The sequence below is a fragment of the Dermacentor variabilis genome, unplaced genomic scaffold (genome assembly GCF_050947875.1).
Source record: "Dermacentor variabilis isolate Ectoservices unplaced genomic scaffold, ASM5094787v1 scaffold_13, whole genome shotgun sequence".
Classification (NCBI taxonomy): domain Eukaryota; kingdom Metazoa; phylum Arthropoda; class Arachnida; order Ixodida; family Ixodidae; genus Dermacentor; species Dermacentor variabilis.
In genome coordinates, this window is record NW_027460291.1 from 34150819 (window position 1) to 34168026 (window position 17208).

A 17208-nucleotide genomic window follows, 5' to 3' on the forward strand; every position below is an offset into this window, starting at 1 on the left:
TACGTCACTATTTTTGTGACCCACGTGACCAAGCCGTGTTACGTTTCCTCTCCTACGACGTCATAGCATCACCCGAAGCACAGAAACCGAAACCGAAATCGCTCGGTATAATAATGTCTTTATTAAATTATTTATCGGGTATATATGAATCCCACGGTGTGTATCGTGCTTCCTGAAGCAGTACGCAACGCTTGAATTGAAGAACGCATTAATGAAAATTTTCATGTCTCCACCCCTTTAAGAACTTCAGAGGCCAACTTTTGAGTTCTGTCGTTTTCACCATTAGTGATGCAATTAAGTGTGAACGTGACCTACCCTCAAGGGAAGTTAAACTTGAGCACGTGCGCGCAGTCGTAGAATTTCACAAAAAAACGGGAGCTAAATGTAGCACCAAAACTCTCGGAGATCCACGTGTCGAACGGGCATTCTACGAAGATGAAGGTGGGAGTAGCCGTTCAGTTTTTTTGAGAAGCTCCTGCCCGGATTCGGTACTTGATAAAGCAGATCTTGGACCCGGAGGCGGAAAATACAGCGTGGTTTTTAGAGCTTGTCTTTGAGTGGTATACTCTTATGTAATCACGACGCCCATCAACTGCCTTGAGTCTTCAACACATGGACAAATATCATGCAGCCATTGACGTGTTGCGCTTGGCGTCTGAGACCATACGGGGAACAAACATGGGGAGCATGCCCCATGGAAGCCCTCACAGGCGGGTTTCTTGATAGCCACAGCCGTGATTATTCGTCTGCAGGAAGTACTTTTAAGAAGCGAAAGCTAGAAGTTGAGCCGATTGCTCCAGGACTGCCTGGAAAATCTGTTTTCGGTAATACGTCTAGGGAAGACTGTTCCAAGTGCCTACGATATGAAGTGTGCATTGAAGCTTGTTTGTGTCAGCCAATTCTTCCACACAGCGTCAACGATTAGCTACAATGTCGATGACGCGCAGTACCTGATCGACATGTTGTCGGCAGGTATGCAAGAAGAAGCGGCATCTGAGGCTGAAGCCATCGACGACTCGGAGATCCTGTTTGTCGAAGAGCTAACATCAGCTGAGTGCGAGATTTTGTTCCACATCGGTGGGTTTCTTATAAGAGGGATCCTCAAATCTATTGGCCACTGCGAGCGGTGCAAGCCCGCATCGTTAGGCTCAAGCAGCAGTGAGCCTGCGTACTTGACGTCCCTCAAGGAATACATATCTGAAGGCAGGAACCTTCATTATCCAAGCGATGCAGTCATACTAGTTCTCACATCTTTCGAGGAACATTTTAATGGTATCACCACCTGGACGGAGAGCGCTTTCACCATGAAATCTCCTTTGACGGCTGTAACCACATACTTGACAGAGATGCTGCGGTGGGGCGTAACGGGCGCCCGTCAGGAACACAAACAAACAGTGGAAAAGCTCCTTGCGTCAAACTACGCGAGGCTGAGGCTGCGTGTGCACCTGCGTCAAGTCGCGGCAACAGGACTTGGCGGGCATGCAAGCAAGACGTGTGCAGGAGTGCGCCTACAGTGAACGCTGAAATTAAATTTTAATGCATATGGCCAGAATTCACGAAATTTCATTTCATTTGTATGTATAGTTTTCATTCATGTGTTTATTCTTACTTTGCTGTGCTTGCCGATTTTTCACCTTGCGTTTGCACAAGTTTTCCGCTTTTGTTTTCCAACTTATCGAGTTGAGCTGCAAGCTAAAATTCTCATTTTTTTTGTTCAAGTTAATTCAAGTCTTCTTTCTGCAGTTTGTGGTTGTTGGTCTGAGATCTACGAAAGACCTGTGGCAACTGACACCTCCTATCAGCTGACATAATAAAAACCTGCATGACCACCGAAACGTCGTGACCGAAATCACGTGTCTACTGGTCACTTGTTGACATCTTTTCTTTACCACCGGCATCTTCTTATGCAAGAGGAATTTCCAGGGCTGCATACCAACATGCTCACAAGCAACACAGGTCCACCGCGTAACTCTGCCCGAAGAACAGCAATGCTGGCAGCGTAGCAATTTTTGCATTCCTCTACGAACGCTTGTGTTAAACGCATTATTTCCCACTGTGAAACAAAGTCAGTGATTGACGTGCAACCTAATTTCTGTATTTACAGTTCGTAAACAAAACACGCCACGCTAATCAGCGTTGCAACGCGGTTTGCGAGGATACGTCCAGACGACAGCATTAAAGCGACACTAAATAGAAACAGGAAGTTGAACTGGAATCAAAAACTGCGCGCACTGCGCTCGCGCAGTGTGCGCAGTTTTTGTTCGGTGCAAAAATATGTCTTATCAGTGGAGAAATTTGTAATCGAAGTCGAAATATCTCTTCCTCAATTTCTCTCGCCCCTGATTCGAAATTGAAGGATCCTTCAGTTCTTCGCTGTTTACTTGCTTATTAAAGCTCTGTTCGCAGAAAGAATGACACGACTGTAGTCGTATCAGGACTGGAATCCACCAGTATACAGCTCAACTTCCGGTTTCTCTTTAGTGTCCCTTTAAATAACATCAGGGATATTATTTAGGTGCTCCGTTAAATCGGATGCCATAAAAATATTGCTACTTTACTGTCATGATGCGTTAGTGCCTTTTTGAAGTGCTATCGTCGGGAAAAACGCGCACTGTTGCCGCCAAACCGCTTGTTGTAATCTCACCGCTGGCACCAGTTGTTGCAAATGGGTCTCAAGCCCCAAGGGTAGCGTTGGCCTGGCGGCCTGGGGCACAACTGGAAGCATCCGAAGGTCCTGGCAAAGCATAATAATAATATTTGGAGTTTTACGCGCCAAAACCACTTTCTGATTATGAGGCACGCCGCAGTGGAGGACTCCGGAAATTTTGACCACCTGAGGTTCGTTAACGTGCACCTAAATCTAAGCACACGGGTGTTTTGCCATTTCGCCCCCATCGAAATGCGGCCGCCGTGGCCGGGATTGGATCCCGCGACCCTGGCAAAGCATGAGTCGACTGCTAACAGAACAAACAACTTGTTTATTCTAGCATCGCAAAAGAGCGGCCGGTGAGGTCGACCGAAGTGGAGAGACGGGAGAGCACGTTACTCGACAGAAGAAATCTGAGCCTCTCTCTTGGCGTCCGGGGGCAGCTGCTTTTATACTCTCGGAGTCGAGGGCAAGAAGGAACGCCTCGTCAGAGGCGCACGTGACGGCGGGGCACGGACACGCTGAGAGACACGTTGAGACAAGTGTAGTGACGCATCCGCCGGGCCGGCGCCGGTCAGACCTCCTCGCTTCACGCTTGGGGAGCTCCTCTCCCCGGATGCCGCGCTTTGACAAGCGTGGGCACCAACATGCACACACACACACACGCACACACGAATACACGTGGCATTGAAACATGCCTGGACGCGCTTGGCGGGGAGGCGTTGCGGCAGCGCTGAACGGGCCAAAATGTCCGCCGCTTTGAATGAAGCCCCGGCGTCCGTTGCATCCGCGCCGGCTATACCGCGCGTCGTAGGCGAAACGTAACACGCTCATCCAGACGCGCCGCTCGCAACGAGCAAGACCATTGCGGACGCCGTAGCAGACGACGCACGTGTCTCCACCCGGTACGGAGCGGCGGGCGAGGAGGACAGCGAGGCACGCTAAGAAATTTCTGTATTCACCCAAATTGACCTATTCGAGCCTAGATGGCGGTAGGGGTCTTTTGGGACATGAAACGGAAGGGCGAACGGAATGGAGCAGAAAATGATCTCGGGCACCTGGCCAAAGAAAATTACCCATTAAAAGGAGGCATGTAGGTCATCCTTACCCAATGGTGCATGCGCATGCGCGGTAAACGCGTCTAGTCATAGATCAGCAGTCAAATATGCAATTTCCTTGTCGATAGCAAAACAGATGACGCCCTGGCATTTTTCTTTCGTTACTCTATGGGCTTATATTATTTCGCGGATCGTTAGGTTGCTGTTTTCTGCTGATACTTGACAATTTCCGAATTCAGGCCGGCAAGTGCACATCATACAATGTACACTCATATGGCCACTGACTGCGCCTGTCACGTTTTAATGCCATGTGTATGTGTGTAATGCCGTTGGGTTTGTTGTAATGCCACTGGGTACGTTCGGCCGAAGCATAACCGCATGAAAACATGATTAGGCCATACAAGACACAAGTCCTCATGAAAATGAAGGCTTGAAGTGGTAAAATTTAGGATGCCACTGGCTGTCACTGGCTCCAGCAACGTTCCTTGTTCGACCCAGTAATTATTCACGTGATTTAGATAACCGCACCCCTGTAAACGCTGCACCCCCAACTTGGCAACCCAAAATTTGAAAAAAAAATCTAACAAAGAAGGTACAATATAGCGAGAGCTGCGCATTGACCTCTGATGCAATGGTGCATCCTGGGTGTGCACAAGTCAAGGCTGCGCTGGCACCATTTGCACCAAAAGGTTCAGTCCAGGGGTGCTATGCAGGATGCGCCGAGTTTGGCGAAACTCGGGATCTTCACGAGCTCTGGCGACACCCCAAGATGAAAGCACAAATCGTACCGAGACACACTTTCTTTCGACAAGCCTCCAGTTTCATTGGTTTATCTAGATTCACTCTGGGTGGCTATCATTCCTTGGGCGTTGCCTTCTGGGCGGTCGACAAACTGGGACTCACGTGACCATACCGTCGGTGCATGGTCGCGCCTTCTTTCACTTGTTTGTCGTTCCACCGAGTGCATTACAAGCACAAGCGAGTTATAAAACAAATGCATTTGGTACAATATTATTAGTTAGTTTAACGTGGTTTAAAAGCATTTTAAAGCTAACAAGATGTACACTGAATGTATATCCAACTAACTTGTAATTTAGTACGCTTCGCATTATACCACGAGGGAACGCTGTGGTGGCGTCATCACATACATTCATCGGGCGAGCATGGCGGCTAAGCATCGGAGAGGCCTAGTGTAAACAAACTCGTACAACGAGCTTGCAGTGCGCGACGTAGTGATCAGGCTCGACGATGACCACTATTTCTTGTATAGTTCTGTTCCTCCGTGAGCAATCTTTCCGTGCACCCAGAAAGACTGCGAATAGCTTAGGCGATATTACAGATCGCAACGCTGTTCACTGCACAATCCTGAACAAACAACTTATCCGGTGCTGCTTCTGCGAGTGCGCCGAGTTCCTCCACTCTGCGTGACTGCGAGCGTCACGAATATTGCATAGTGTGTGCAAAAGGAAGACAGCCGATGTAGCTACGATGCGACAAGGAGGTGGTGCCGACGATGGATCTCGCAACCAACACAGTGAAGGAGGCATCGACAAACTGCAGATAAGTATATTTCTACTGTTTCATATTTAGTATAATAATAGTGCACGGATTAAGTCACTTTCGTAGTAACGAACTCAATCTCCAGCAGTTTAAAAAAGGCATTGAGAGCCAATGAGTGTTCGTGCTTTTACATGTACGTGGGCCCGCGAAAATATGGAAAAGATAAAGGTAACCTTCAGTAACTTAGTGATATAACAGAAATTCATCAGTGACATTCAGCCCGCAGAATCTATGAGAGTATCTTTATCCAGGTGAAAAATCAATAGCAGGTACTGATATAAAGCAGGAAACTTGTACAAAAATTTCATGGGTTGAACTGCACATGGGAGGAATTTCCGAATCGTGATCGCCACGTTACCGATATCCTTGAAGAATGTTTAGAATCGTTGCATTCTACCGGTTATGCAATATGGGACATAAACCTGGAGGTTAACAAAGAAACTTGAGAAGTCGAGGACTGTGCAGAAAGCGAAGTAACAAAAATTGTTGGAGATAGCATTAAGGCAGGGAGACAGTGGCGTGGTAAACCGTGGCAACTGATATGCTAGTTGAGATTAAGAAAAAAAATGGAATCGGTGGGCAGGCTATGCACGTCTTCAATCACTTGTTGCAAATTTATAACAGGTGATTACATAAGTGTGACAGAATGGATGTCAAGGAGAGAGAACTGCAGCCGAGGATGGTAGAAAATTGCATAATGGGACAAAAATATGATTTTTGTAGGCATAGGATGCAATCAGCTCGCATAAGACGGGATTGTATGGGGCACCATTGATTTTGGAGTGAACAGAAATAGGTTTGTGGTGCTGACAGTAGAGACTCGTGAATGTGCGAGGACACCTCAGCTGTTAGCACACTAATAAACATTACAATTGGCTCTGAAAAAAAAAACCTGTTATGAAAAATAAAGCAATGTTGTCCCGACAAATTATTTTATTATGCATACACTAAAGGCTTCCACAGTTAAGGGCAGTTAGTACCAATAGTGCAATGAGCATTTTTATTTGTAAATAATGGTTTATATGCGATTGATTCATTCCAACAATCCACTTTTTTTGCAGCAGAACATTCTGTTGCTGGAGGCACTCAACCGCCTGGTGGCAGTAGGCGAGCGCCACGCGCGTGCTCTTGAGAGTGTGGCAGAGGTCCAGAGGGCTGCTCTGCAACAGTAGTATCGGTGCCCTGAATGCTTTCCAGTCGAACCCCGAGAACACACCTTATAAAGGAGCTTTCAGTTTCTTATTTTCTTTATTATTCAAGAGCTTCAATAAAATTATTGCAGTAAACAATGTGCTGTGCATATTGGGACACTTGTAACATGCACTTGATGTCTCTTCAAAATGGGCAAAAACGTAAGACAACCTGTGCCACTATTGGACCGTGTAAATGAAAAAGACACTAATGCAGCATATACGTCATTCTGCTGTTTGTTCTTTCTGTGTGCAAGAATACAGTGGGTGTTGGTTAGCCACAAGATGAACGGTGTGCGTATTTCACAATGAAGTCGGGTAACGGCATGACCTTAATAATGCTATCACCTATAGACTATGCACATGAATGCAACACTCCCCAATTTAAACATGCCATTACATGCATGTTCGATACTACATATTCTTTAACAGTGTCATATATTTGCATGTACTAATTTTCACACAGCTTAAGCTCATGCATAGCTCACTTGTGATGCATCCATTTTATAGGCCAAATAATTGTACACTTTGTCCTTTTCTGTTGTATGAAAAGCGGCATCCTCTAGTCGGATACAACTTCACAAGACAGGAGAGGCTCCGCCCAGATGACCAAAGCGCAGCAGCCGATTGCCTCCACGTCTAAAGAAAGTCCCTCTCCAATGAGCGGCTATTAGTGCGTCCAGCGGCACGACGTCAGTGTAGAGTGTGTGCCCATTGGTGCAGGCTTGTGTTCACCTGCCGTTGAAGTGCAGGTTCTGCGGCCTCCTAAAGGTTTATCCAGCTATAGAATCACGTAATGCCTTGCACTGGTTGCATAGACCTTAGCAACTTGATAGCACACAATGATCAGGAACAGAAATCTATAAAGGCACCCAAGCAAAGCTGGCTGGCCACACTTCCATTATGAGGGGCTGCAAACAGTTCTCGCCAAATATTCCCATGACATCCTTGAAAAAGAAGTGGTGTTTGGCACTTTAGAATCAAAAACAGATTACAGTGAATTTTGTGTACCACGTTAAAACAAACTGAGCTTGGTTATCTCTACAGCATGTAATGGAAGCTTGTGCTTCACATAGGGAAGAAAGTGCTCTGTCTAGTACAATTGTCGAGTTCGCTGTGGCACCTATTATGTCATTAGTGTCAACATACAAATTTTCAAAGGCCATTCATTTCACCATTATTTTTGTATGACGGTTCTTTGAATCAGTTGCTTGTATTACATGAGCAGGTGGATTTGAAAGCAAAGCTTTGTTTGCAAACCTTCAGACTTCCATAATTGTGTGGCAAGGCACTGGCATGGTGTCGAATAGCTCACGCTTCCTCGGTCCTGCACCAAAGAGGCCCAATGCTCTATTTGAAGTTGGATCGTGCAACAATTCGACAGCACACAAAGAAGAGTAAGACACACAGCAGAGCGTTCTGCTGTGTGTATTTCTCTTCGTTGTGTCCCATCGGATTGTTGTGCAATTCAGCTTCAAGCTTCTATACCAATACAACGAGTCTTCAACCTCACCAATGATCTAGTTATTAAGCCACAATGGCGCACATCTTTGAAATGTCCCAACACGAATTAGCTCTCCAACAAATCACCAAAAGCATAAAATTTTGCTGCACAGGTATATGCACGTGCCATATTCTGTACCACTAAACTTGCAGGAATCAAAGGGGCAAGCATTAACCAGCCTTATTGCTGCCGTTACCATCATCATGACACCAATAGAAAGACAGTGCTGCGTTTCAGTAAAGGGAGTGCCAGAGGGAAAGGCGTGACAGCGAGGCTTACAATAAAAATAGCAGTTACAAGACATGTTCAATGCCAAAATATGCTGGATAGCACTCATCCTACTTTGGCATTGTGGCAAGCTTTTACACATTTGAGCATGTCACAGTACGTGTAATCATTGCTCTAAAGCTGTACAAAAGGTCTATTCGCTCTGCGATCTTTATTTTCATCATGGTGGGTTAAGGACCCACTTTTCATTGGCATCTGCACCAAATTTCCCCCGATATGTAATTTTGCCTTGATGGTTCACGACATCTTCACGCACACCGAGTTTTGCAGAGCATTGGATCTGCATTGTTCTACTGCTGAAGAATTAGAGCCCCATTATGAGAGGAAAATAGACGATTTGTCCATAAAGAATAACGCTGGCCCCCCACAAGAAAATACACTGAACCACTGGCACATGCACCAACAGTGAACACAGCAAACACTCTGAAGTAGTTTCTTCATGCAAGCCAGTACACTAAGATTCTCAATGCATTTTCATTTTGCCATAAATGCAGAGGCACAACTGGCTTGGCGCAACATCTGCACCTCGCACTGCAATGAATTGTGCAATGCCTTACTGTTTCATAGTGTGGCCGATAGATGACGCATGACCAAAATTCAGCACTATGCATACTACGTAACTTGTACTAAGTAATCTCATAAAAAACCCCAAGTTCTTTATGAGATTAGCATTCACAGGGTACTACTTCACACAATTTGTGATAACCATTTATCTGTTTATACTTCATTAACCTCTTTCCCCAAAAAGTGAGCCATGTGGAAGGCACCCTGATAGACAAGTACAACAATCGGTAAAAAGTCAGCAACCAGCGAAAAAGTCAGTATCATAGGCTGCCGCATGTGTGATGTAGGTAACAGAAAATTTAAGTCGGCTGCACAGAAGTGACAAATTTGGCAATATGGTGCGTCTACACATTGCTTCAATGCTAATCACAGTAACGCTGACATTGACGGCACCTTAATTCCTACGTACGTTCCGTCGACACACCCGACTACGTTCGTAATGTTTCCGCGAAGTAAGAAGCGTTCTTTTATAAATGCCCGCTCAGCCGCAGTCTTCGGGAAAGCCAGCCACCGCTTCCGCACTGCCGCATCATTAAGCGCATCAGACATCTCTGACACAGAGGCTCACAGTAGTTTTATGACGTCCAATGTAGCGCTCGGCGCCGACGCTTCTTTGAAAACTCCCAGTCCCGTAGAAACGGAGAGCGCAGAGGAGTTGCTCTTCGACGGTGAGCGAATGAAGCCCGCCACGCTGTCTCCACAGACGAGAGTCTTCGCCTAGCTCGTCACACAGCCAGCGCACTGATGTCTTCGACAGGCGGTCATGTAGGTGAACGGGTCCAGACGGTCATACTGACGCTTGCTGCCGCTGGCTGCAATAACACAGGCTGCTGCTGCCACCGCCATGTTCCCGAGTTGAACTCGGAGGGGGTTTCGCGATGTACGAGTTTAGCACGAGTTCGCCTGTCAATCAAAGCCAGAGGTCACGCCCCGCGCGAGGCATGTAACTCTTGTGCGCGCACCCACCACGGTTGGGCCACGCCCAACTTATCTTTCGGCAACAGCAACGCGGTGCCGAGCTGAGAGGCATCAACAATATTCACCACCGACATAAAACACGCACACTGTCATCGGTGATGTACTGCGCACTACAATCAAAAACAAAGCGTTAACTGTCGCTGGCTTATGCATATATCTTCTCGGGCTGAGAGGGCCCCACAGCACGGTTTCATTGCCTGCATTGTGGCGACGTAGCGCACAGTAAATAATTATCGGCACGTCACTGTAGCTGCTTGCAAGGCGTCGATGCGCCGAGGGTGACGACGATGCTGAGTGCGTATCGCAGCAGTCGTTTGAGACGGCTGCTCTGTCATCGGTGATGTATCGGAGCCACAACGTCGTAAACACGATCAGCGGCCGAGAATAGCTCGCTGTTCTAGACCCAATGCAATGGCATTTCTTCATCACAAGCACTGAGCACTCAACAGTTCCAACACCTTCCTCAGTTCGAAGTCTCATTTCATAACCGCACACAAGAGCCCTCACCTGCCAAAATGCGATTGCTGCGGTGTCGTTACGATATCCTTCTGCCTTTTCTTCTGCGATCGCTGCTGGCTCCAGCATAAGTAATCCGCAAGCACCTTGGTGCGCACTAAACACTCAAATACTGCGTACATGCGCTCAGAGGCACTTTCAGTGGGCAAGCGATGACAAGCGATGAATTGTGTCGAAGGGATGCACGCACTTCTTCGCAATGCATCGCCGAGGCTTCGCGCACAAAGATAAACTGCTACATTTTCACTAAACTGCGTCACTACGGGCACTACGGACCGCCATTTTGCAGCGACAGCCGTTGCTCCCGTACTTATGACTAGTGTGTCGTTTTTAGTTCGTAAAGCGGGGGCCTTAAGGCGCCTGCGATGAACAGCCGTACCGCGGCGCTGCGTTTCTATTCCCCTAATAGAGAAAGAGTGGTGATCAGTGACATTATTGAGAATAGCACTGTAGCGCCCCTAGGCGACTACTCACCGTATGAACCGCCTCGTGCGTGCGACCGGTCCAATGTATTGACTTCTAAGCTTTCGACTCACTGTCGCCACTCGCGGCAATAAGTGCAAAATTTAATAATTTGCTCGATCTCCGTTTGTCATCAGAAATTTCTAGCATTCAAAACGAAAAACAGACACTTAAAGAAATAAAAATGTTCGTTATTTTATTTGTTGTATTTTAACGTATTCGTTTGAACGAAAGCCTAGGTGCAAGAATGCGCCGCATGTACCCTGTTCGCATTCGATCGAGGATAGAAAGATAGTTGCCGAAAGAGGAGGCACGCCCTTGACGCGCCCGGGAAAGGCGTGGCAAGCGGCTCACGGCAAGTGTGCAGACAGACAGCGGCACAGTCACAGTATTGCTAAGTTGCGATAATCCGTTGATAACAATACGCGGCGCTGGCGCGCTTCGTTGTGCAGCCTTCTGCGCTTGAAACGTGGAAGCAGCGTGCCGCGCATGGTGCGCTCATGTTGTCATACGCGGCTTTTTGTCTACATATTTTTTTGCCTGCAGCCTTTGCGCGTTTCCCGCTATCTCCGTTCACTGACTGCCGTCGAGCAAACTCGGGTAAAACTCGGGTGAACGAGAAACTCGGCGCATCCTGCATAGCACCCCAGTGTAAAAGCCGCACCTCGTGAAAAGTGTGAAAGAAGGTGTAGCCCTTACACGAGTCCATACGGTATCCTACAACGCTTGACATAGTTGCCGTCGACCCCGTGCCGAAACAACGCCACGCGACAGCCTTTTGTAACGACCCGTTTAATTTTCCATTCTCCTTATTAGCAGTTGTGCGGAACGACCGACGCCGTCGATAGCGGTGGCGTGGGGGCGTCCGAGCCGAAGACGATGGGCAAAATGTATAAAAAACAAATGAATCGTTGGAAATCACGGCGCCTGGCTTACTCTGCCTGTATCAGCACACTGATTGCTGCCAGGCGAAACGCACTTTGCAAGCCCCACGATTGTCGGCGCCTCGTGCTGTAGTACGCATTATTATCTCTACGCGGGTGCAGCCCAGTCCAGCGAAACCGAGCTCTTGCTAAAGCTATGCACTCTCCCGACAAATGCTGCCTCCGACAGCCAGCCTCCAGTCGTGGTGCCGCGTTGAAAGCGCTGCTGGAGGAGCGTCGCCGTCGTGCCATGACTCGGATATTTGCTTAAGTGGCTGTGCCGCATGCTATAGCAAGGGCTGAGCGATTCTTTAGGCACTGTAGTAACTATGAATGACGAGTGTATCTTACTTAAATTCCTGTAAATTTTTCGCGGCATCAGCTGTCTGAAGTTGTACGTTGACCGCCTGCGAATTCATTATATAGCTGAAATTGAATTATAAACTGTAATTAATAACAGCATACTTGATTTGATTACGAAATTAAAGTAATTTAATGTTCAATCTATGTCTATTTAAAGACACACGGAGAGTACAGGACCCGTATGGGGGGGGGGGGGTAGGTATGGGGATGGGTGTTATGCGTTCCCAAAAGACGCCGTGGGATACATGCGTCATTTCTCCGAAAGCCTTCCTCGCACACTCTGGGAAAATATTATCGTGAACATCAACGCATTTCACCGCAACCTTAGGAGACGAGCGTTTCGAAGACGAGGCTGACATTGGGATTCTTAATCGATCATGCCCTGAGCGCTGGAATTGCAACTTGTCTGTACAAACTCAAGGAAGAATGACGCAAACGAACAGGGACGAGAACACGGACGAGCGCCGACTACATCCTGCGCTCGTCCGTGTTCTCGTCCCTGTTCGTTCGCGCCATTCTTCCTTGAGTATGGATAACCAACACTCCCAGCAGTCAGTACTTCTATGTCTACACAAGTTGGTGCTTAAAATGTGATTGGTTAATCTTTGGTGACCAGTTGGCTTTCGGGCCACCACTGCTGCTGTGACAAAGGGAAGTGCGCGAGGTAGAACAAACTCTGCTCACGACTATAGAAGTCGCCTCCTTAGCCGACTCGTCACCCGCCACCATCACGCGCATGTCCACTGCCGGGACGGCTCCCGCAGTAAATGTAGTGGCTCATCACTACTGAGCCGCCGCAAGCTCATAAATGACTACCGCTTAGTGCAAAGATCGAATTTCATAGGGGAAGATGTGAAATTTAAGTAACACGGGATGTAGTTGAACAAGGAATGTCTCTGAAGCCAACGTTTGGACAAGAGGAGCTGTCAAAGACAAGCCCCTTTATTGAAACGTTAGCTCCAGTGAATTTCTTGTTCAGCTACTGCTCATAGCTTAACGCCTGACATATGCAGTCGAGCACAACCCAATACCACCACCCCCACTTCCTCAGACGGCGGCCAGTCCTTGCTTTCTGGCGGCGTCTTCGGCCATCCGGATGGTCCATAGCTGCTCTTCTGGGTTCAAACTGAGCAGCAAACTCACCGACTGCTCGGCCGTAGTTGTGATGTCTGTAGTGTTAGTGTTGTGGGTGTTGGTGGGTGAGGCTTTGGGGCATTGCCAGATCATGTGATCGACGTCAGCGCGGGCCTCGCACACTTTGCAGAGTGGGGAGTATGCATCGGGGTAAATGCGGTTGTATAGCACGGAGTTAGGGAAAGTTCGCGTCCGAAGTAGTCGCCAAGTGGTGGATTGAGATTCGTTCAGTGTTTTGTTTGCTGGGGGATAGCGTAACCGGTGTCTGCAGTAGTGGAGGAGGATTTCTCTGAACGTGACTATTTGGTCCTGCGCGTGACCGCGAAGCAGCACATAGGGCTCGTCAGGAAAAAGAGTGTTCCAGATTCTATATCGGTCATTCGCCACGTGTTTTTTCGGTTCACAGGCAAGTGGCCTGCTCGAGAAAGGATACTAAGAACTGCCAAGTTACGAAGGAATCAAACAAATAGCTATAGGCGATGGCTTATAGATGATGAGTTCGTCGACAATGGCTTACGAACGATAAAGCATTAATGCAAGTTCCACGTGACGAGGACCTCCACGTTTTCATATAGGTGCACGTCAATGCCGCAGGGCAAGGTGAGGAAAAAAAACATAAAATGGTTGAAATCATAACATTGCCAATATCCGAGGTTGTGCGACAGCGGTTGTTCGCCCTATGCCAAAAATGTAGTAATTCAAGGCCGGATAAAGAGCTCTGAGAAAGTGGATGCGGAACACAGTCGTGGCATTCGACAAACGCCTAAGCGAGCAGGGAACATATGCGAAATCAGAGAAGTGTACCAAGGGAAAACGACCTCAAACTAACTGCCAATAGGTCATTCCATGCCAGACGCACCCGCCGTAAGCTAGACCCGCTTCAATTTTTTAATGTGACTTATTACTACATTTAGTGAAATGCATTTATAGATATATCTTTGGCGAAAAAAAAAATATCTGCCAGAGCATCATTTGAACTGCCCAACAAAATTCATGACATGGTACGCGAAAGTTCAACCGCATGAGTAAGGACACGTGTTGTGGGTAATTGAGAGAAATACTATTTTGGTATGTCGCTCCTATTCTGGGATTCCATCTGATTGATATTTGCTGTATATAACTTCGAAGCAACACGTCCAGTTTGGAGCAAGTAAGAATTTTTTAAATAGAAATTGAACGTTTATTTTAAGTCATTTAGCATACGTGTATTGGCAGCCTCAAACATGAGTAATTCGCCAAAGCTATGAACAAGAAGCGCAATATGTACGAGAAAAATAGTCCCAAAGGCTGCGTCTCACGTTTCGTGTTAGACATCGAGTACGTCGCCTGCAACTCTGGGACATTCCTGATTGTCTTTTTTTTCTTTTTGACGCCATTTTTCTGAGCATAGTAGGTGGTTGCATCATAATGTCTATAGGGCGGCTGAAGAGTAGAATCTCATGGGGTTAGCTTATAATTGATTGCACGCTTTACGCACACGGAGACAGTCCGATATCTTTCCATTAACCCTCTCTAAATGGTAATATTTTACCCTCATTTATTCGCCTTTTTCTATAGGCTGAAGATGTAAGCAGTGAACCACTACACAAATTACTTTTGAAAAAAATAGCCATCTAAAGTAAAGGTTATTGAACAGTGCGGGAGTGCCTATTTCCGGTCCGTTCATATTTCGCCAGCTTTTTTTTCTCACTAGGCACGCAAGTTAGGCAACAACATTTTCAAATAGTTCAGTTCATATGATGTGCCCTCAAACATTAATCGTCGAACATGTAAGCGAGAAATGGGCGTGCAACGAAACATGGAATACGAAGAAAGAGGATTACAGCTCAACTATCATCGAGTAGCTGCTGACGGAGGCACGAGAACCTTCAAAACAGGCAAGCCCATACACCGGTGAAGCTTTCGAGTTGACCGCATAGGTGCTGGGCATACTGGCGTTTAATGTCCTCACTTGAGTTACTACCGACCGTCCACGGTCTCTACTGACCATGCAACCATGCCACAGCCATTTGCGTTTTCATCTGATTTACTACCTCTCATATTGATCCCAGTGTATTTTTCCGCGCGTTCACTTATATTTCTAAGACGGGGGCACATTTTCAGACGTTCTGCCACTAACGTTCACTTGGAAGTAACAGATTCATCATTAAAAAAGAAAAAAAAGGGAGGAGTTAAGATGCTGGAAGGATTTGAAAGTAGAGTTAAGGCAGCATTTCCGCAGTAGCACCTAGTAGAAATAAAATATTTCGCTTAGCAGGAGAGCCATCTTTATTTCTAATATATCTTTTGACCAAAATTAGATATTGTGCGATTGCGCACTTGGGAGGAAAGCGCAATCTTTGTGGATATTATCTCGGGTGCAGTTAGACTGAATAGGCACGAACGCTATAGCTGATATGCGGTCATTTCTCCAACGTGGGGACCTAAGTGTGCGGGAGTGCCACCCCCACAACGTATTTTACCAGCTGGACAGAAATAAAACATGTAAGTAACAAACTATTTAGGGAGTTGCAAAAAGCCCTAAAAACAGTAGTGATATATATGGCATCCTCACACGGATACCTATATACACTCGGGCATCGGGCGAAAGGTACCAGCAATGTCTGAGTAATTGCTACATGTCTACGCTAAATGCTACATTGCTATGCGTCTACTACTGCTGACGTCAACGTAATTTTGCGTCTGCCTCTAAAGCGTGCACTGCCGCATGCCTAGCTACATTGCAGAAAAGATATCTTGTGGCGATGCCGTCAAGTTCGCGTGATCGGGTGCATACTTCCTTGTTGCGAAGCAGCGTAATGAACTCCAAAAGTTGCGTAGCAAGTGAACTAACGATACAAAAATCTGTAAGGACAAGAGCTATGGGTCTCCACAAGATGAACCAGTAAACAGTGATTCTAGCCGAGACCTAAAGAGATAGTCGAATATTGTTGTGTGAACTGCTCGTTTGATGAGTAGTAAGCGTAAGATACCCAGGCAGGGTTCCAACGTAATTAACATGGTAGGTGATAGCTAAGGAAACAACGTGTAAAATTGGAAGTGAGCTGTTCGCTCTCGGGCGTTTTCTCTAGATGTATGAATACATAGGACTACATACTACTAAAAAGTCGTAGATGTGATAAAGACAGTAAGAGTACTACGAAAAAGAAGATATGCTGCGATGAAGAAAGAGGGAGAGAATACAGCACATGGAAAAGGAACGGAGGGTAATTCAAGTAGTAATCTGGTTTGTTGCGCCCTATCTTCACGTTCATTTCCTGCTTTCCTCTGCTTATGAAATAGCTGGCCAAACGTCGAGTAAATATAGCTAAGCTTGATTAAATTGGCTGGCTCTTAGACTTAGCGATGTCCTGACGCTACAGTACAAGCTATAGTAGCTGACTGCGAACAAATAAACTTCTCGCTATAATGCATGGGGCACAGGCTACGATCTCGCCGTGCGTTCCAACGTACTAGTCGCATAGTCAATGTCTTACTATAGTCATACTACTATAGTCGTACTAGTCAATGTGCCATGCCACAAGTCATCCACTATTTTCCCCGCTCCTTCTCTTTCACGTACCTACTCTCCGATACGATGCCCAGGCGCTGAATGGTCCAGTTTGATTTTTTCCTCGTAGCGATAGCCAATGATAGGCACGGCAGTTATCGAGGGCTCTAGAGAAATAAACGCGCAGGAAAAACATATAGAAATCTTGTGTCGATTAAAGCAGATTTAAGGGCACCTCTCTGGTTATAGCACCATTTGTGGCAGGTGTCCTCACCTAATATTCCACCTTAAAACCGAGAAAGTCGCCTCATAATGGCGCAACACGTACGGCTTTCTCTCGCGTTGCTAGGGGATTCACGGCGAGTCTGCATGGTGACGCGAGCATGAGCTGCAGCCACTGCTGCATGCGTGTGGACTGGTTTCGCCGCCTCTCGGCAACTAAAGAAACCATCGTATAGCGGGCAGAACAGCTGGGCGACTTCACGGGGTCGCGGTTAATGTGAAAAATCGAATTCGCTATTTCGCCTTGAC